Consider the following 17,682-nt stretch of genomic DNA (forward strand, 5'->3'; position numbering starts at 1 on the left):
TTCAGGCTTTGGAAGGTGGGGCAAACCTCCTATGTGGGTCTTTGAGAAGCACAAGTCTTCTGCAGCTGACAAGCCCTGCCACCCACAGGTCTACACACACAGTCAACACAGTCCTGCTCCGTGTGAGCGCCCCAACCTCCCGAAGCGGACCCAGTCTCTCCATGGCGAGAGCCCCACACACTCTGCCACCGCCCCACACTCTCCACCCTCTCCTTGTGCACACCCTGCCCCGCTCAAGTCGGCTCAGTTGCCAGGCTGCAGAGAATCCAGTCACCAATCTATGCAGGCCCACACATTGCCTGAGGGCTTGTTGTTGGGTGGGGCCAGTCTCTAGGGTGGGCTGCCTGCCCTGGCTGAGCTGGATTAAATCGGTGCTCTAGGGGGTGGAGCATACCCTGGGCTAGCAGGCCTCAGGGAGAACTCCAATGGCGTCTGTGTCAGCACGCTCACACCAGGCCACAACAATGGCCGCCGCCAATGTCCCAGTCCCTGAAGAGGTCTCACCCCTCACCAAGATGCACTCAGGGCCTATTAGGTGAGTCTCTTGTCACCAAAGCACTATGTACTTTTCTTTCTGGTGATTTTAGGATGCTTTCTGGAACGGGTGAGTTTGTGTGCGGGCCCTTTAAGAGCCAGTTTTAGTTTCTTTGTGAACTGGGTTTTCTGGGGGTGCTCCCCAATGTTTTAGTAGCAGGCAAAGTCAGATATTATGCCGCTGGTGTCGATTGTGCTGGGTCCACAAAATGCCCACAGCGGTGGGCTCCCCGGCTCAGGACCCGGCGCCTCCAGGGAGGGTCCGTACCTGTGAGCTGCTCCCCGCAACCGTGAAGCTGGCGGCTTGTGAAGGCGGCGTTTTTCCTCTCCAGAAGGGAGCCTCTGCCTCTTCTACCCCAGTTAGGATTGTCCGTTGTTGCAGGAGTTCCTCTCATCCAGTTTTCAGTTCTGTCTCAGGGGTAATTTTTCCACGAGTAGTTGTAAATTGGCTGTGTCCACAGGAGGAGGTGAGTTCAGAGTCTGCCTACGTCGCCATCTTGACTCCGCCCCTCTCAATGCAACCTTCTTAAAGGTAAGGACTGAATGCCTTACAATGTCTAAACAATATAGACACACAAAAAATATGCGTTTAAACAATTGATGCATTACATACAGCAAGTTACACTTATACAAGGCATATTTTATTCAAACTCATGGTTTCTGGAAACTAATAAGCAATAAGGAGATATTATTTAAAACGTGGATTACAGACTTGAATAGAGTAAGTTACCATAGCAGGGTGAAATGTTTTCATAAGCAAGAATAAAATGTGAGAGTGGAACTGAGCTACAAGATTCTTCAAGAGAATCTCCTGTGTGAGATAACTAATGAGGTAGAAAAACATGATTAGAAGAAACGCATGACACATGTTTTTTCAATTTTTATGGTAAGGTTGTGATTTGTAGCATTTTTTTACAATTGGTTTTTTGAAAAACAACATCTTTTGTAACATATCTCAGAAGACTTCTTTCACCTGCTGGTTCCTTAGAGTGTAAATGAAGGGGTTTAGTAAAGGGGCAAATGAGGTGTACAGCAAAGCTACACCTTTGGAGACAGTCACTCTTTCTTTTGCAGATGGTTTAATATACACAGATGCAGCTACCATAAGTCATGGAGACCACAATCATGTGGGAAGTGCAGGTGGAAAAACTTTGGTCCTTTGCTTTGAGGAAGGGAATTTCAGAATGGTTTTAACGGTGCAAATGTAAGAGAGAATCACTAGTACCAGTGTGAACACCAGTGTCACCACAGCTAAGACAAAAGACATCAATTCTAGGACATGTGTATCTGTGCAGGAGATCTGCAGGATAGGAGACATTTCATACACGAAGTGATCAATTACTTCAGAAGCACAGAAATCCAGCTTGAGGCCCATGACCAATGGAGGAAAGATAAGTAGGAACCCCGTTACTAAAGAGCTGAGTACAAGCTGACAGCACACTTTGCTGTTCATAATGATTGGGTAATGTAGGAGTTTGCAGACGGCAACATAGTGGTCATAGGGCATGGTGGCCAGACGGTCAAACTCTGTAACTCCAAGTAAAAAAAAAAAAATAATTTAGTTGCACAATTATTATAGGAAATGTTTTTTCTCTAGTCATAATGGTTATCAGGAATCTTGGAATACATGCTGTTGTGAATATGATTTCCAAAAATGAGAAATTACAGAGAAAGAAATACATTGGTGTCTTGAAGTGAGGATACAGCAGGGTGAGGAGGATAATGATGAACTTCCCCATCAGGCTCAATGTGTAATTAAGAAATAGAAACAGGAAAGTCACAATTTGCAATTGTGGGTCATCTGTCAGTCCTCAGAGAATGACCTCTATTTCCATTGATTGGTTCTTCACATTTCTTTTGTGAGTATTATCAAATCTACATAGGAAGAGAAGAAAAAAAATTGAACGTACATATCTATATAATATAAATTAACCTATATAAATCTAAATATATATAAATTAGCCTAAATGTATATAAATAACCTAAGTATTTATAAATTTACTTATAAATAAAATAAATAAATATATATATTTTAAAATATGTATATATTAGCCTAAACATACATGTAACCTAAAGCAGAAAAAGATATACATTCTCTAATTTATCCATTTGTAAAACGTTTCTCCAGTCTGAAATTGCCGATGATGCATAATTACATGCTATAGGAAATTCTGTTTTTTTGGCTAGTCCATTCTATTTATTTATTTATTTATTTTTATTGAGGTAACATTGGTTTATAATATCATATAAATTTCAGGTGTACATCATTATATTTCGATTTCTGTGTAGATTACCCTGGGCTAATTTTCATCCATCACCATACACATGTGCCCAGTCACCCCTTTCGCTCTCCTCCACTACAAATCTAATCTCTGTATCTATGTGTTTATTTGTTGTTGTTGTTGTTTTTATCTTCTATTCATGAGTGAGATCATACAGTATTTGATTTTCTCCCTCTGACTTATATTTCGCTTAGCATAATACCCTCAAGGTCCATCCGTGTTGTCCCAAATGGCAAGATTTCTTTTTTTTCTTATGGCTGAGAGTATGACGTTGTATATATATGCCACATCTTCTTTATCCATTCGTCCCTTGACGGGCACTTAGGATGTTTCCAAGTCTTGGCTATTGTGAATAATGCCGCAGTGAACAAATGAGTGCATATATCTTTATGGATTCGTGTTTTGATGTTCTTTGGATAAATACTCAGCAGTGGAATAGCTGGATCATATGGTAGTTTTATTCTTAATTTTTTGAGGAATCTCCATACCGTTTTCCATAGTGGCTGTACCAGTTTGCACTCCCACCAGCAGTGTATGAGAGTTCCCTTCTCTCCACATTCTCTCCAACACTTGTTATTTCTTATCTTGTTAATTATAGCCACTCTGATAGGGATGAGGTGATATCTCATTGTAGTTTTGATTTGCGTTTCCCTAATAATTAGTGATGTTGAACATCTTTTCATGTGTCTGTTGACCATCTTTGTATCTTCCTTGGAAAAATGTCTGTTCAGATCTTTTGCCCATTTATCATTTGGGTTGTTGTTTTTTTTTGTTGCTTAGATGTATGAGTTCTTTATCTATTTTGGATATTAATCCCTTATCAGATATATGGTTTGCAAATATCTTCTCCCAATTGTTAGGTTGTCTTTCTGTTTTGTTGATGGTTTCCTTTGCTATCCAGAAGGATTTTAGTTTGATGTAGTCCTATTTGTTTATTTTTTTTATTGTTTCCCTTGCCTGGTCAGACATGGTATTTGAAAATATGCTGCTAATACTGATGTTAAAGAGTGCACTGCTTGTGTTTTCTTCAAGAAGTTTTATGGTTTCAGGTCTTACATTCAAGCCTTTAATCCATTTTGAGTTAATTTTTGTGTAAATAGTGGTCTCCTTTCATTCTTTTGCATGTGGCTATCCAGTTTTCCAAACACTATTTATTGAAGAGGCTTTCCTCTTTCCATTGTATGTTCTTGGCTCCCCTGTTGAAGATTAGCTGTCCAAAGATGTGTGGGTTTGTTTCTGGAGTCTCAATTCTGTTCCATTGACCTGTGTGTCTGTTTTTGTCCCAGTACCATCCTGTTTTGATTACTATAGCTTTGTAGTATATTTTGAAATCAGGGAGTGTGATACCTCCAGCTTTGTTCTTTTTTCTCAGGATTCCTTTAGCCATTCGGGGTCTTTTCTTGTTCCATATAAATTTTAGGATTCTTTGTTCTATTTCTGTGAAAAATGTTGTTGGAACTTTGATAGGGATTGCATTGAATCTATAGATGGCTTTAGGAAGTATGGACATCTTAACTATGTTAATTCTTCCAATCCAAGGGCACGGAATATCTTTCCATTTCTTTGTGTCTTCTTCAATTTCTTTCAGAAATGTTTTATAGTTTTCAGTGTACAGATCTTTCACCTCTTTAGTTAAGTTTATTCCTAGGTATTTTATTCTTTTCTTGCAATTGTAAATGGGATTGTATTCTTAATTTCCCTTTCTGCTGCTTTGTTGTTAATGTATAGAAACACAACTGATTTTTGTATGTTGATTTTGTATTTTGCAACTTTACTGTATTAATTTATTATTTCTAAAAGTTTTTTGCTGGATTCTTTAGGATTTTCTATATATAAAATCATGTCACCTGCAAATAGTGACAGTTTCACTTCTTTTTTGGGGTGGGGGGGAAGATCAGCCCTGAGCTAACATCCATGCTAATCCTCCTCTTTTTGCTGAGGAAGACCGGCTCTGAGCTAACATCTATTGCCAATCCTCCTCCTTTCCCCCCCCCCCCAAAGCCCCAGTAGATAGTTGTATGTCATAGTTGCACATCCTTCTAGTTGCTGTATGTGGGATGCAGCCTCAGCATGGCCGGAGAAGCAGTGCGTCGGTGTGCGCCTGGGATTGAACCCAGGCCACCAGTAGCGGAGTGTATGCACTTAACCGCTAAGCCACAGGGCCAGCCCGACAGTTTCACTTCATCCTTTCCAGTTTGGATCCCTTTTATTTCTTTTTCTTGCCTGATTGCTCTGTCTAGGACTTCCTATACTATGTTAAATAAGAGTGGTGAAAGTGGGCATCCTTGTCTGGTTCCTGTTCTCAGAGTGACAGCTTTCAGTTTTTCTCCATTGACTATGATATTAGTAGGTGGGTTTGTCATATATGGCTTTTATTATGTTGAGGTACTTTCCTTCTATACTCATTTTATTCAGAGTTTTTATCATAATTGGATGTTGTATCTTGTCAAATCCTTTCTCTGCACCTATTGAGATGATCGTGTGATTTTTATTCTTCATTTTATTAATGTAGTGTATCAAGTTGATGGATTTTCGGGTATTGGACCATACCTACATTCCTGGAATAAATCCCACTTTATCATGGTGTATCATCATTTTAATGTATTGTATTCGGTTTACTAGTATTTTGTTGAGGATTTTTGCATTGCTGTTCATCCTTGACATTGGCCTGTAATTTTTTTGAGTTTGTTGTCCTTGTTTGCTTTTGGTATCAGGGTAATGATAGAATGAGTTAGGAAACTTCCCCTCCTCCCCAATTTTTGAAAGAGTTCGAGAAGGATAGATATTAAGTCTTCTTTGAATGTCTGGTCCTGGAATTTTATTTTTTGGGAGGTTTTTGATTACTGTTTCAATCTCCTTACTGGTGATTGGTTTATTCAAATTCTCTATTTCTTCTTGATTCAGTTTTGGAAGGTTGTATGATTCTAAGAATTTATCCATTTCTTCTACATTATCCAATTTGTTGGCATATAGCTTTTCATAGTATTCTCTTATAATCTTTTGTATTTCTGAGGTATCTGTTGTAATTTCTCCTCTTTCATTTCAGATTTTATTTATTTGGGCCTTCTCTCTTTTTTTCTTGGTGAGTCTCTCAAAAGATTTGTCAATTTTCTTTATCTTCTCAAACAGGTCTTAGTTTCATTGATCTTTTCCTATTGTTTTTCTAGTCTCTATTTCATTTATTTCTGCTCTGATTTTTATTATTTCCTCCCTTTTACTGATTTTAGGCTTTGTTTATTCTTGTTCCAATCCCTTTAGGTGCACCGTTAGATTGTTTATTTGAGGTTTTTCTTGTTTGTTGAAGTAGGCCTGCATTGCTATAAACTTCCCTCTTAGAATCACCTTTCTCGTGTCCCATAAATTTTGGCATGTCTTATTTTCATTTTCATTTGTCTCCTGGTATTTTTTAATTTCTCCTTTGACTTCTTCCTTGACCCAATAGTTGCTCAGTAACATTTTGTTTAATCTCCACATATTTGTGGCTTTTGCAGTTTGCTTCCTGTAGTGGACTTCTAGTTTAAATGTACTGAGACTTATTTTATGGACAAATATGTTGTCTATCCTGGAGAATGTTCTATGTGCATTTGAAAAGCATTCAAACAGCATTCTGCTGTTTTTTGGTGGAATGTTCTGTGTATATCTACTAAGTCCATCTGTTCTAGTGTGTCATTTAAGGCCAATGATTGCTTATTGATCTTCTGTTTGAATGAGCTATCCATTGGTGTAAGTGGAGTGTTCAAGTCCTCTACTATTATTGTGCTACTGTATTTCTCCTTTTATGTCTGTTAATAATTGCTTTATATACAACTAGATGGATGTGCAGCTATGGCATACAGCTATCTACTGGGGCTTTGGGGAAAAAAATAAATAAATAGTTTTTTTATATATTTATGTGAGCGTATATTGGGTGCATAGATATTTACAAGTGTTACAACCTCTTAATGGCTTGTTCCCTTTATCATTATGCAGTGCCTTTCTTTGTCTCTTTTTAGAGTTTTTATTTTAAAGTCTATTATTTTGTTTTAAAGTCTATAAGTATTGCTACTCCAGCTTTCTTTTCTCATTTGCGTGGAGTATCTTCTTCCATCCCTTCACTTTCAGTTTGTGAGTGTCTTTAGCCCTGACGTGTGTCTCTTGTATGCATCATCTATATAGGTCTTGTGTTGTTTTTTTTTTTAATCAATTCAGCCACCCTAATGTCTTTCTATTGGAGCATTTAGTCCATTGACATTTAAAGTAGCTATTGATAAGTATGTACTTACTGCTATTTTGTTACTTCTCTTCTCAGTGTCTTAGTAGTTCTTCTCTGTTCCTTTCTTCTTCTCTTGCTCTCTTCCCTTATGGTTTGACAGCTTTCTTTAGTATTATGTTTGGGTTCCTTTCTCTTAATTTTTTTCTGTATTTATTATAGGTTTTTGGTTTGTGATTACCATGAGGTTCATATATAATAACCTACATGTATAGCACTCTATATTAAGTTGATAGTCTCTTAAGTTTGACCTCTTGCTAAATCTCTACTCTTTTACTCCCCTCCTCACACATTTTATGTTTTTGATATCATATTTAACCTCTTTTTGTGTTTGTGTATCTGTTTTCCTCTTATCACGGACATAGATAATTTTAGTACTTTTGTTGTTTGACTTGAATATTAGCTTCACAGGTGGTCATTCTGCTACCTTTACTGTATATTTCCCTTTACCAATGATTTTATTGTTTTTTTTTTTTAATTTTCTTTTTCCTATTTGTGGTCTTCTCTTTTCCACTTAAATAAGTCCCTTTAACATTTCTTGTAAGGCTGGTTTTTTGGTGAAAAAGTCTTTTATTTTTGTCTAGTCTAGAAAACTCTTTATTTGTCTTTCCATTCTGAATGATAATCTTGCTGGGTTAACTTGATGAGTTACTTGGCTGCAGTTGTTTTCTTTTCAACACTTTAAATATATCATACTCCTTGTTAGCCTGTAAGGTTTTTGCTGAGAAGTCAGTTGATAGCCTTATGGGGTTTCCTTTGTATGTAACTTGTTGCTTTTCTCTTGCAGCTTTTGGGATTTTCTCTTTATCTTTAATTCTTGTCATTTTAATTTAATGTGTCTTGGTGTGTGCTTCTTTAGGTTCATCTTGTTTGGTGGTCTTTGTGCTTCCTGAACCTGGATGTCTGTTTCCTTCCTTAAGTTAGGAAAGTTTTCAGCTATTATTTCTTCAAATAGATTCTCTGCCCCTTTGTCTCTCTCTTCTCCTTCTAAGACACCTATCACACAGATGTTAATGAGCTTGATATTGTCCCACAGGTGCCTTAGACTGTCCTCATTCATTTTAATTCTATTTTCTTTTTTCTGTTCAGCTTGGGTGATTTCCTCTATTCTTTCATCCAGCTCACTGATCCGTTCTTCTCTATCATCTACTCTGTTCTTGAGTCCCTCTAGTGAATTTTTCATTTCCATTATTGTATTCTTCAGTTCTGATGGGTTCTTTTTTATATTTTCCAATTCTTTGTTGAGGTTCTCACTGTGTTCCTCTATTCTTCTACCAAGATCAGTGAGCATCCTTATAACTATTAAGGATTTGTACTCTTTATCAGGTAGATTGTTTATTTCTGTTTCATTTAGTTATTTTTCTGAAGATTTGTTCTATTCCCTTATTTGGAACATATTTCTTTGTCTCCTCATTTTGTCCCTTTCTCTGTGTTTATATCTGTGTATTAGGTAGATCAGCTATGTCTACCCATCTTGGAGAAGTGGCCTTATGTAAAAGATGCCTTATGAGGCCCACAGCGTGCTTCCCTCCCATCACCAGTTCCAAATGTTGCAGGAGTGTCCCCTGTGTAGCCTATGTATTTTTCTGTTTGAGGGGTTGCTCTTGCTGCAGGTGCCTGGGGAGGCTAGGCTGTCACCCTGTGTGGCTGTAATGCTCAGCTGTGTGCAGCTGCTACAGTCCCTTCAGTCACTTTATCGGGTGGGGGGATAACCCCAGCACAGTTGGCTGCAAGGGCTAGTAGCACATTCCTGTTGCAGTTTTTCTGTTAAGTGAGTAGGGCTCCAGCGTGCTTGGTTGCTAGACTCAGGGATTTATAATTTCTCTAGGCCTCTGACCTGCAAGGCTGTTGTCAGCTCTCTCAGGAGTGTAGATGGGTGGAGCTGGTCCCAGGTGTGGCAGCACACAGTTGTTTCAGACATTGGAAGGTGGACCTGTTCCCCATGTGGCAGTTTGAGAAGCACAAGTCTGCTGCAACTACAAAGCCCCACCACCCGCAGGCCCACACACCCTGTCAATGCAGTCCTGCCCTATGAACACCAGAGAGTGAGTTCAGAATCCTCGTATGCCACCATCTTTCCAGCAATCTGCTACAGTCAGTTCTAAGTTCTTTCCCTTACATTAGTTCTCTTTATTGTAGTATTCCTCAGATCTTTTCCTCTGGAACTTGAATATTTTTTTAATTTTGGTTAATATGCATTTTTGCCCATTCCTTCCCAATGGACTCTACTCTGCATGTGTAATTTAAATAAAAGCATATCAGTTATTTTAAATGTATTTTATATCATTTTTATTCAATTTGTGCCAATGCACTAAGTTGGTTTGTCTTTTTAATGTGAGTATCAGGATAATTTTTCAAACCAGGATTTAGGATGATATTACAATTCCTGTGATGGTCAATGGCTAAGGCACTATTGATTTTTCCAGTGATTAGGTAAAGATCCTAATTATAACAGTTTTGAAATTTTCTCTGTACTGATACATCATTATCATTATCAATTTTTTTGACTGGTTTTGCTATACTCAAATGGACAGTTGTTTTCTAGTAGATACAACAAATAAAACAAAGCAAAACATCACCAAAAAAGCCAAGTATTTTAGCTAAAAATATTATGTCCTTTTTCTTTTTATTTTTTGTGAGGACTATCAGCCTTGAGCTAACGTCCGATGCCAATCTTCCTCTTTTTTGCTGAGGAAGATTGGCCCTGGGCTAACATCCCTGCCCATCTTCCTCTACTTTATATGGGACGCCACCACACCATAGCTTGAAAAGCGGTGCATCAGTGTGCACCTGGGATCCGAACTGGCAGAACTGGTGAACCACGGGGAGCCAAAGCAGAGCACGTGCACCTAAGTGCTGTGCCGCCAGGCCGGCCCCTGTCCTTTTTCAATGAACCTTTTTGAAATGTATTCTTATCCGTGTCTACACAATTTTGGGCACTAATTTTTTTACTTCCTCCATATTATTTATAAAACTATTGAATACCCTGAAATTATATTACTCCCTTCCCTTTCTACATATAAACATTCTATTTACCATCTGTTGTACTATCCCTCTGTTATGTTACATATGCTAGTCTATTTCATTATATGCATTACCTGCAGACTTTTAAAAGAAATGGATGACTAGAGCTCTCTTTGCTATCTTTATTCTTTTGCATTTGTCTTATTAATATTGCTATCCTGTCTATTTATTACTTTTCTTTTCTTAATTGGAAAACATAAAACTAAGCTTTTTCAAGCTCAATGTGATTTTCCAAAGCCCATGTTAGTGAATAGCTTTAATGCTTTTAATGCCAACTGAAGTCTCACAGTCTTCAGCTACTAACTGGTTACAAGCTTTTTTTGTAAAAATATATATTTCTGTCCTTGCTATTACTCCCATCTTTCTCTATCTCTGATTTGAAAAGGTGTGTTCTGGGAGTTAGTCATATAATTTCTGTTACCGTGTGGGTCTAACAGGCTATTCTAGAATTATGTTATCTCAAATAATAGAATAGAGTCCTTCAGTATTCTTTCCACATCACTTTACCCAGGGCAACATGTAATGCATAAAGAGAATCAGAGAATGTGAAACTTAGATGCCACTGTATATGAATAAAATAGATTACAACGACTGTTAATACACAGCCATAAAATGACTCTGCTATTAGAAAATTGTAAAATATGAAAACTTAGTAATCAAGTTTAATTCCCTGAATTGAACTCATTGTGCATTTGACTTAAGTCTGCTTTTGAAGTTAAGTTAAAATTATAGTAGATTTACCTTCTCAGATCTATGATAATTATTGTTCCCCCATGTGTGCATGGAAGAGACATGTGTTAACATATTTAATTGCAATTTTACTCTCTTTTATGACCGTATTTTATTATCATTAGGGAGACTTATAACCGATGATTTTTGTGGGAAGAGGCAAGGTGGACATATTGTGCTTCTGTAAAGAATTTCCATATTCCCTCAAATTCAGACTCCCTGTGAAGTTTGGAGCTCAGGTATCAATAATTTCAGCGACATTCATCTTCTATTCCAGGTAAGTTGCTTTTCGTGAAATTTTGTTCTTATAATTGCTGTCATTCAAAATCTCAAAATAGCTTGTTATTCTTTAAAATAAAATAAAATAAAAAGCGACAACTAAAAACACTCAGGACACCATCTGATGAAAGAAAAGCAACTGCTCCAGGAGAGACATTCCATGTTGCCAACTGTACACTTACAAGATGCTGCAGTTTTATCATTTTCTACTCACTACAGACTCAAGGGATCTATTGAAATAAAGCAAATCAAGAAAACTCTTCTCTGAGGATCAGTTTCCAAAAGTACTAATTATTGGCAATAAAAGACACCATTGCCATCTACTTTAAATAAAAACTGAAGTGAAAGTATCCCAGAAGAGTATCAGAAGCGATTTAGAAAAATCACTGAAATAATGAACAGGATCATCAGCAGTTTACTGTCTGGGGGCAACACTGGAGAATCTAAAGCTGGTTTACACCAGCACAAGACATCGCCTTGCTTCCAGTGAGCAATAGAGGCAATTTTAGACTTAATTATAAACCATTTTACACTCTAGCATTTAGTGGTGTGTATATATATATTATTTATAAGTATTAATTGTGCATAATTTATTGTCGTATTAATAAGGTGAGGCTTGTGGTGGATTTTTGATGAAATTTTTTTTAATCCTTCAAGTGCACTGAATTTTATCTGTTAAATATATTTTACATTAATGCCCAAACCTGGAGGCAATCCAATGTCTAATAGCAGATGAGTGGTTTAACAATTGTGGTATATGCATACAGTGGAATAAACTAATGATATATAAAACACATAATTGAATCCTAAAAATATTATGCTAAGTGAACACAGCTGGATACAATATCTACATGCTCTATGATTCCATTTCTATAGTTCTGGAAAACATTAAACTATAGGGACAGGAATCTTGTCAGCGGTTAGGGGCTTAGGGTGAGGAGAAGTGGTTGACTACAGAACTGTCATGAGGGGACTTTTTAGGGTGATGGAACCATTTCATATTGTGATTGTATTGCTGGTTGCATGACTACATGTGTCTGTCAAAGTTCATCAAACTATACACACTAAAAAGGTGAACTTCTTTGTAGTTAATTTCTTTCTCAATAATCTATCTATCAAACATATTTGAATGTAACTTACCTCTTTTTTATGAGGCTATTGAGAAGATTACTTATATCTATACTGTCCAATATGATAGCTGCAAGCCACATGTGGGCATACAGTATACATATAAACTTAAAATAATGAAAATTACATTAAATTAAATATTCAGTTCCTCAGTCACCCTAGCCACATTTTGAGTGCTTCATAGCTATACATGGCTAGTGGTTACCATGTTAGCTAGCACTGACTTAAATAACTGATATTTAGCTCTCATCTTTTCTAATGTATTCATTTAATTATGTAAATTTTCTCTAAATGTGTCTTTAGTAGATATCTCATAATTTTGTTATGCTACATTTTATCATATAGTTCAAAATTTTCTCTAATTTCTTTCTGATTCCTTTTTTGACCAAGTGGCTATTTAGAAGTATTTTGCTTAATTTCCAAATATTTGGGGACTTTCTAGTTGTTTGTCTGTTATTGATTCTTGCTTAATTCCATTATAATTAGAAAGCATACTTACAAGAATTTAATCCTGTGGAATTTTTTGGACCTTCATATATGCTAAGTTCATAGTCAATTTTGGAAATATTTTAAGTACTTTTGAGAAAATTAGGCATTTTTACCTTAGATGTAATATTCCATATTTATCAGGGGGTAAAAAAGAACAAAGTTTAAATTCTTTTATATTTTTGCAAAGACTAACACATTTGATAACAGTTTAGTTATTGTAATTTTCATCTCTATAGTTTCTTTTTGGTTTCTTTTAGGTGCTCTCTCTCATTTTTGATGTTTCCATTTTGTTCATACATTGCTTTCTTGACTTCTCCATATCTTCCTTCTGTTCTTTTAGAATCTTTAAGATAGTTGTTCTAAAGTCTTTGTCTAGTAGATCTAGCTATCAGATCTAGTGGATTAAGTCATTTTTCAAGGACAATTTCTGCTGATTTACTTTGAATGGGCCATACCTTCCTCTTTCTTTTTATGACTTGTGATGTTTTTGACTTGTGATGGACATTTGAATCCAATAATGTGGAAACTCTGGAACCAGATTCTTCTCCTTTCCCAGGGATGCTGTTTTCTGTTACTATTTCTGTTTTATTTATTTATTTTTTGATTGTTACTGGCTTTCTCTGTGCCAAGTATCAGCCTGAGTGTAAACTTAAGGTCTTCTAGGGTCTCCTCTGAGCCTGTGCCTTTCCCTGGGCATGACAGTCACTTCCTAATTTTCCCTGTATATGCATTTATATTTGAATGTCCTAGGCTTTAATGTGTGGCTCCAAAAAGGGGAAAAAGAGGAAAATGAAGGAGGAGGGGTGAAAGGGTATCAGCCCTTTAAATCCTCTGAAAGTCGCTTCAGCCATAGGGGGAAGGGCTTGCAACAGTGTGGGGAGCTTTAACAGCAATGGCTGCCTGCTTTTTCATCTGACCTCTGTGGTCAGAAGCAGCAACCGAGGATGAGAGTATAGATTGTAATATTTGTAGGACAGGATCCTTTTTCCCACCTTGGCTCCTGCAAGCTGTGTGCAAGCTGCTCCAGGAACAAGTGCACAGCCGCCTGCCATGGGTGTGGGGGCAGGATGGTAGCTGCTACTGTGCTAAGAGCTAAAATGATGGAAATCAACAACTTGTCATCCCACCTTCCCCTGGAAGTTGTGAGTCTTCAACAGACTCTAGAGTGCCAAAATGATTACTTCAGACAGATTCTGTCAGTGAGATTGTTGTCTAGATGGGGAGACAGATTCCTGGTGCTTCCTACTCCACCATCTTCCCAAAACTCTCTCAAGAATCTATTCATCTTCATGACAGTCTTGTAATCTCGAAGTAAATAACATATTTGACTCAGATTCATATTCAAAGCCAATATACTCCATTTTTTCCTACATTAATCAGTCAGTGTAGCAGATAATCTCTGCCATTGATTTTTTCTTTGTTGGGAGAAAACTATGTCCTTAAGATATTAATTTGGTTTGGTGAGATTTCTTTTGCCCTGTTTCATGTCTGATTGGCTGGGCTGCAGATACACCTGAAAAGGAATTTCCTCCAGTCTTGTGACAATAACTTCCCTCCTTTTTCACAGTCATACATTTGTCAAATTTCACATAATCTGCTTAGTATTTGCAAAATTAGAACTAATAAATAAATATCACCAAAAACGATTATTTCTGAACAAAATATGAATCAATAATAACAGTCATTAATAGCCTCCTTGGAAGTCCTCTTTCCAATCCCAGCTCCAAACTTCTTAGCTGTGTTGTAATGATCATTCCAGCATTTCTTTCCTAGTCAGCTAAAACGAGATAGTAAGAGCTTTGTTCTGTTATGGAGTTATTCTTAGCTTTGATGAGACAATATTTGTACTGGGCTTAGCACTCAGTAGTAGCCAATACATAGTACAGTTTGTTTGCCAATTTAATTATCACACCATCTCAAGTATGTAAAGATAAGGAAACATACTTGGAGAATTAAACAAAACAAATTTGGTGATATGAGTCAGGATAAATTATTCGAAAAAAAAACTGATTTCCATAGAAAATGGCCATAAGAATTTTAAACTTTACGTCCATCCATAATCCTGATCACTAAATATTCAACTCCCTCTTAGCATACTAATTAATATAGTAACCAGAATAATGGGAATAACAAATCTGCTCGGGAGGAGATAGTGATGATGCTGTAACTGATGGGCCGATAGTGGTTTCCAAAGACAACAGGACCCAATCACTGGAACCTGTAAATATTACCTGATTTCCAAAAAAGGTCTTTGCAGATGTGATTAAGTTAAAGATCTTAAAATGGGGAGATTATCTTGGACTATCCAGGTGGGCCTTAAATGCAATCACAAGTGTCCTTATAAAAGAGAGGCAGAGGGATATTTGACACAGATAGAAGAGGAGAAGGCAATGTGAACACAGAGGCAGATATTGGATAATGTGACCACAAGCCAAAGAAAACCAGCAGCCCCAGAATCAGGAAGAGGCAAGGAAAGGAATCTCCCCCTAGGGCCTCTGGAGGGGGGACAGCTCTGCTAGCAACTTGATTTTGGCCCAGTGAAACTGATTCCAGGCTTCTGGCCTCCAGAACTGTGGAAAAATAAATTTTCATTGTTTTAAGCCACTCATTTTGTCTTAATTTGTTACAGTATCCACAGAAAAGTAATACATTGCTAAGTGAAAGAAATGACGATATATACATAGTTATAGTATAAATATTAATAAAAATCCAGCCTTAGGAACATAAGGAAGGAGAAGAGTCTTTTACTTCCTAAAATATGACAGTCAGATGTCTTAAAAAAACTTCCTGATACAAAAAGCCTAAAAGTTATGAAATAAATTGAAAAAGAAAATTAAAAGGAGAATGGCTGAACTGGGGGAAAAGTAAGTGGAATCTGCAGTGTCTAGAAAATAGAAAGATTGAACGAGTCCTGAAACAGTTCATCACAGGGAAGAGTCAGGAAACAAGTGTTGGCCCAGGTGTTGACTTACTAGACTTCAGGAAACGGAATAAAGAGGCAAAGTTTGGGTTTCATATACAGTGGTTAGTTGTGCTACATGTAGACATATTGAGCTGGAACCAGGAAAAGCTATCTTCCTCAAAATCTGAATAAAATATAAAATCTTCACCAAAGAGAGAGAAACGTGGACGGATGCTTGTCTCCTTTGACCTTGGATACGGGTGGAAAAATAAAAAAAGCTTCCTTTAGAACTTCTTCCTCATCCTTATACTTTATCATTCCTTAAACATATTTGGAAATAGATTGCATAATGCCCCCAAATTTGAATATCACCAACTCAAAATTTATTTAACAGAAGTCCCAGTGATCAGCACCAAAACACCCAACAGCTGCAAATGCCAATCCTCTTCATAGAATTCAAATATACACGCAGACACTGTTCTAAAGAATGTGACTTCACAGTAAAATATCTCATGATACACGCATGGCAGGTCATTACACGTGATCACAAGCAGAAACAAAAAACTGCTGAATAGACTCATAAAAATTGTAGAAGTTTAAAGAATCACACAAACTCTATTAAATAATGTATATTGGCTTAAAGGAATAAAAGAGAACAAGGCAATTTTATGTAGGGATAAGAGACCATTGAAGAAAAAGATCTGGAAAAAATAGACCTTATGAAAATGAAAATAAAATGAAATAAAATTTTATATATTGATTAAATAGCTAAGTGAAGTATTTGAGGAGTGTGTCAATAGGAAAACACCCCTCAATAAAGTATTTAGAATACAGTGTAGAAAGGCAAGATAACGTAAATATGAAAGAATTCACAAAACACTGCATACGTAACAAGATGTTCTAACATGTGTTGGATTGGCTATCCAGTAGGAAAACATATCTAGAATAGGAAAAAACTTTTATTAAGAGATAATAACTACTAATTTTCCATAATTGATGAAAGGCACCAATTTGCATTTTTAGAAAACCAAATAAATATTAGGCAAGTATAAATAAAATGAAGTCCATGAGTAAGCAAATCATAATGGAATTGCTGAAACTGCAAAGATAATGAGAATATTTTAAGGGCAGTCAGAAAGTAAAGATAGATTAGATACACATGGAAAATAATAACTCAACAGCAACTTTGTGATACAAAGATAGTTTAATGATATCTTAAAAATATGGAGACAATAATAACTGTCAAATTAGACTTTTATATGCAGCAAAATCATTAAGAATTGGAGTTTAAAGGTGTTTTAGGCAGAGAAATGGCTGTGAACATTAGTTCTTCAAAAACATCAGAAAATGATGAAAATATAAACCACAAATTGAGACGCAGTATTCGAAGCCAGAAATGATTAGTATCTGCTATATATAAAAGCACTCTTGTGAAACCATAGGGAATAGATAACCCATATGGAACTGGCTTAACTTCACAGGGCATAAAATATCTGAAGACGAGTTTCAACCTCTTTTCTTTAGGAAAATGCCATTAACATCGCTATGAAGAAAGTAATTTCAGAGAACTTTGAATATACATCAATCCTCACATGGAAAACAGCTGGAAGGAATGGGAAATATGAAAATCATGTGCTTGACATAAATTGGGGAGATAGGGAAGAATGATCAGGCCAGAATACAGGGAAGAGAGATCCAGGAAAAAAAGTCTAGCCTTTGGGCCTCATTTTCCCCGAGGGAATTGCTGATTCAGAAGTGTCTTCACCGAGGAAAGCTCAGTGCTTTTGACTGATTCCTGGGCCCAGGTTGACAGAGACAGGGGCGCTTCAGAGGAGACCTGGTGAACACCTCTAATTTCCAGTTGAGCAACTCTGGTGGGTAGACTCTCACAGGTACTGTATTTTCAGCTTCAAATCATCTCAATATGTGCATTTGGATTGTGATTATCCTGGGTTACTAAGGCGTTTCAGGTGCCTGGCAAAATTAAAACTTAAACATCTCTGGAGGGAATATCATCATCTTAAGCCATGTTTTTTTTTCCAATTGCACATAGATGAATACAATGG

General features: G+C 36.8%; 1 pseudogene; it reads right to left on the bottom strand.

The window, feature by feature from the left end:
* Nucleotides 1–1,408: 1,408 nt before the first annotated feature.
* LOC131416520 (olfactory receptor 6C6-like) lies at nucleotides 1,409–12,308 on the bottom strand (annotated as a pseudogene).
* Between the last annotated feature and the right edge of the window lie 5,374 nt (nucleotides 12,309–17,682).

This window comes from Diceros bicornis, chromosome 17 (genome assembly GCF_020826845.1).
Source record: "Diceros bicornis minor isolate mBicDic1 chromosome 17, mDicBic1.mat.cur, whole genome shotgun sequence".
NCBI classification, from domain to species: Eukaryota; Metazoa; Chordata; class Mammalia; order Perissodactyla; family Rhinocerotidae; genus Diceros; species Diceros bicornis.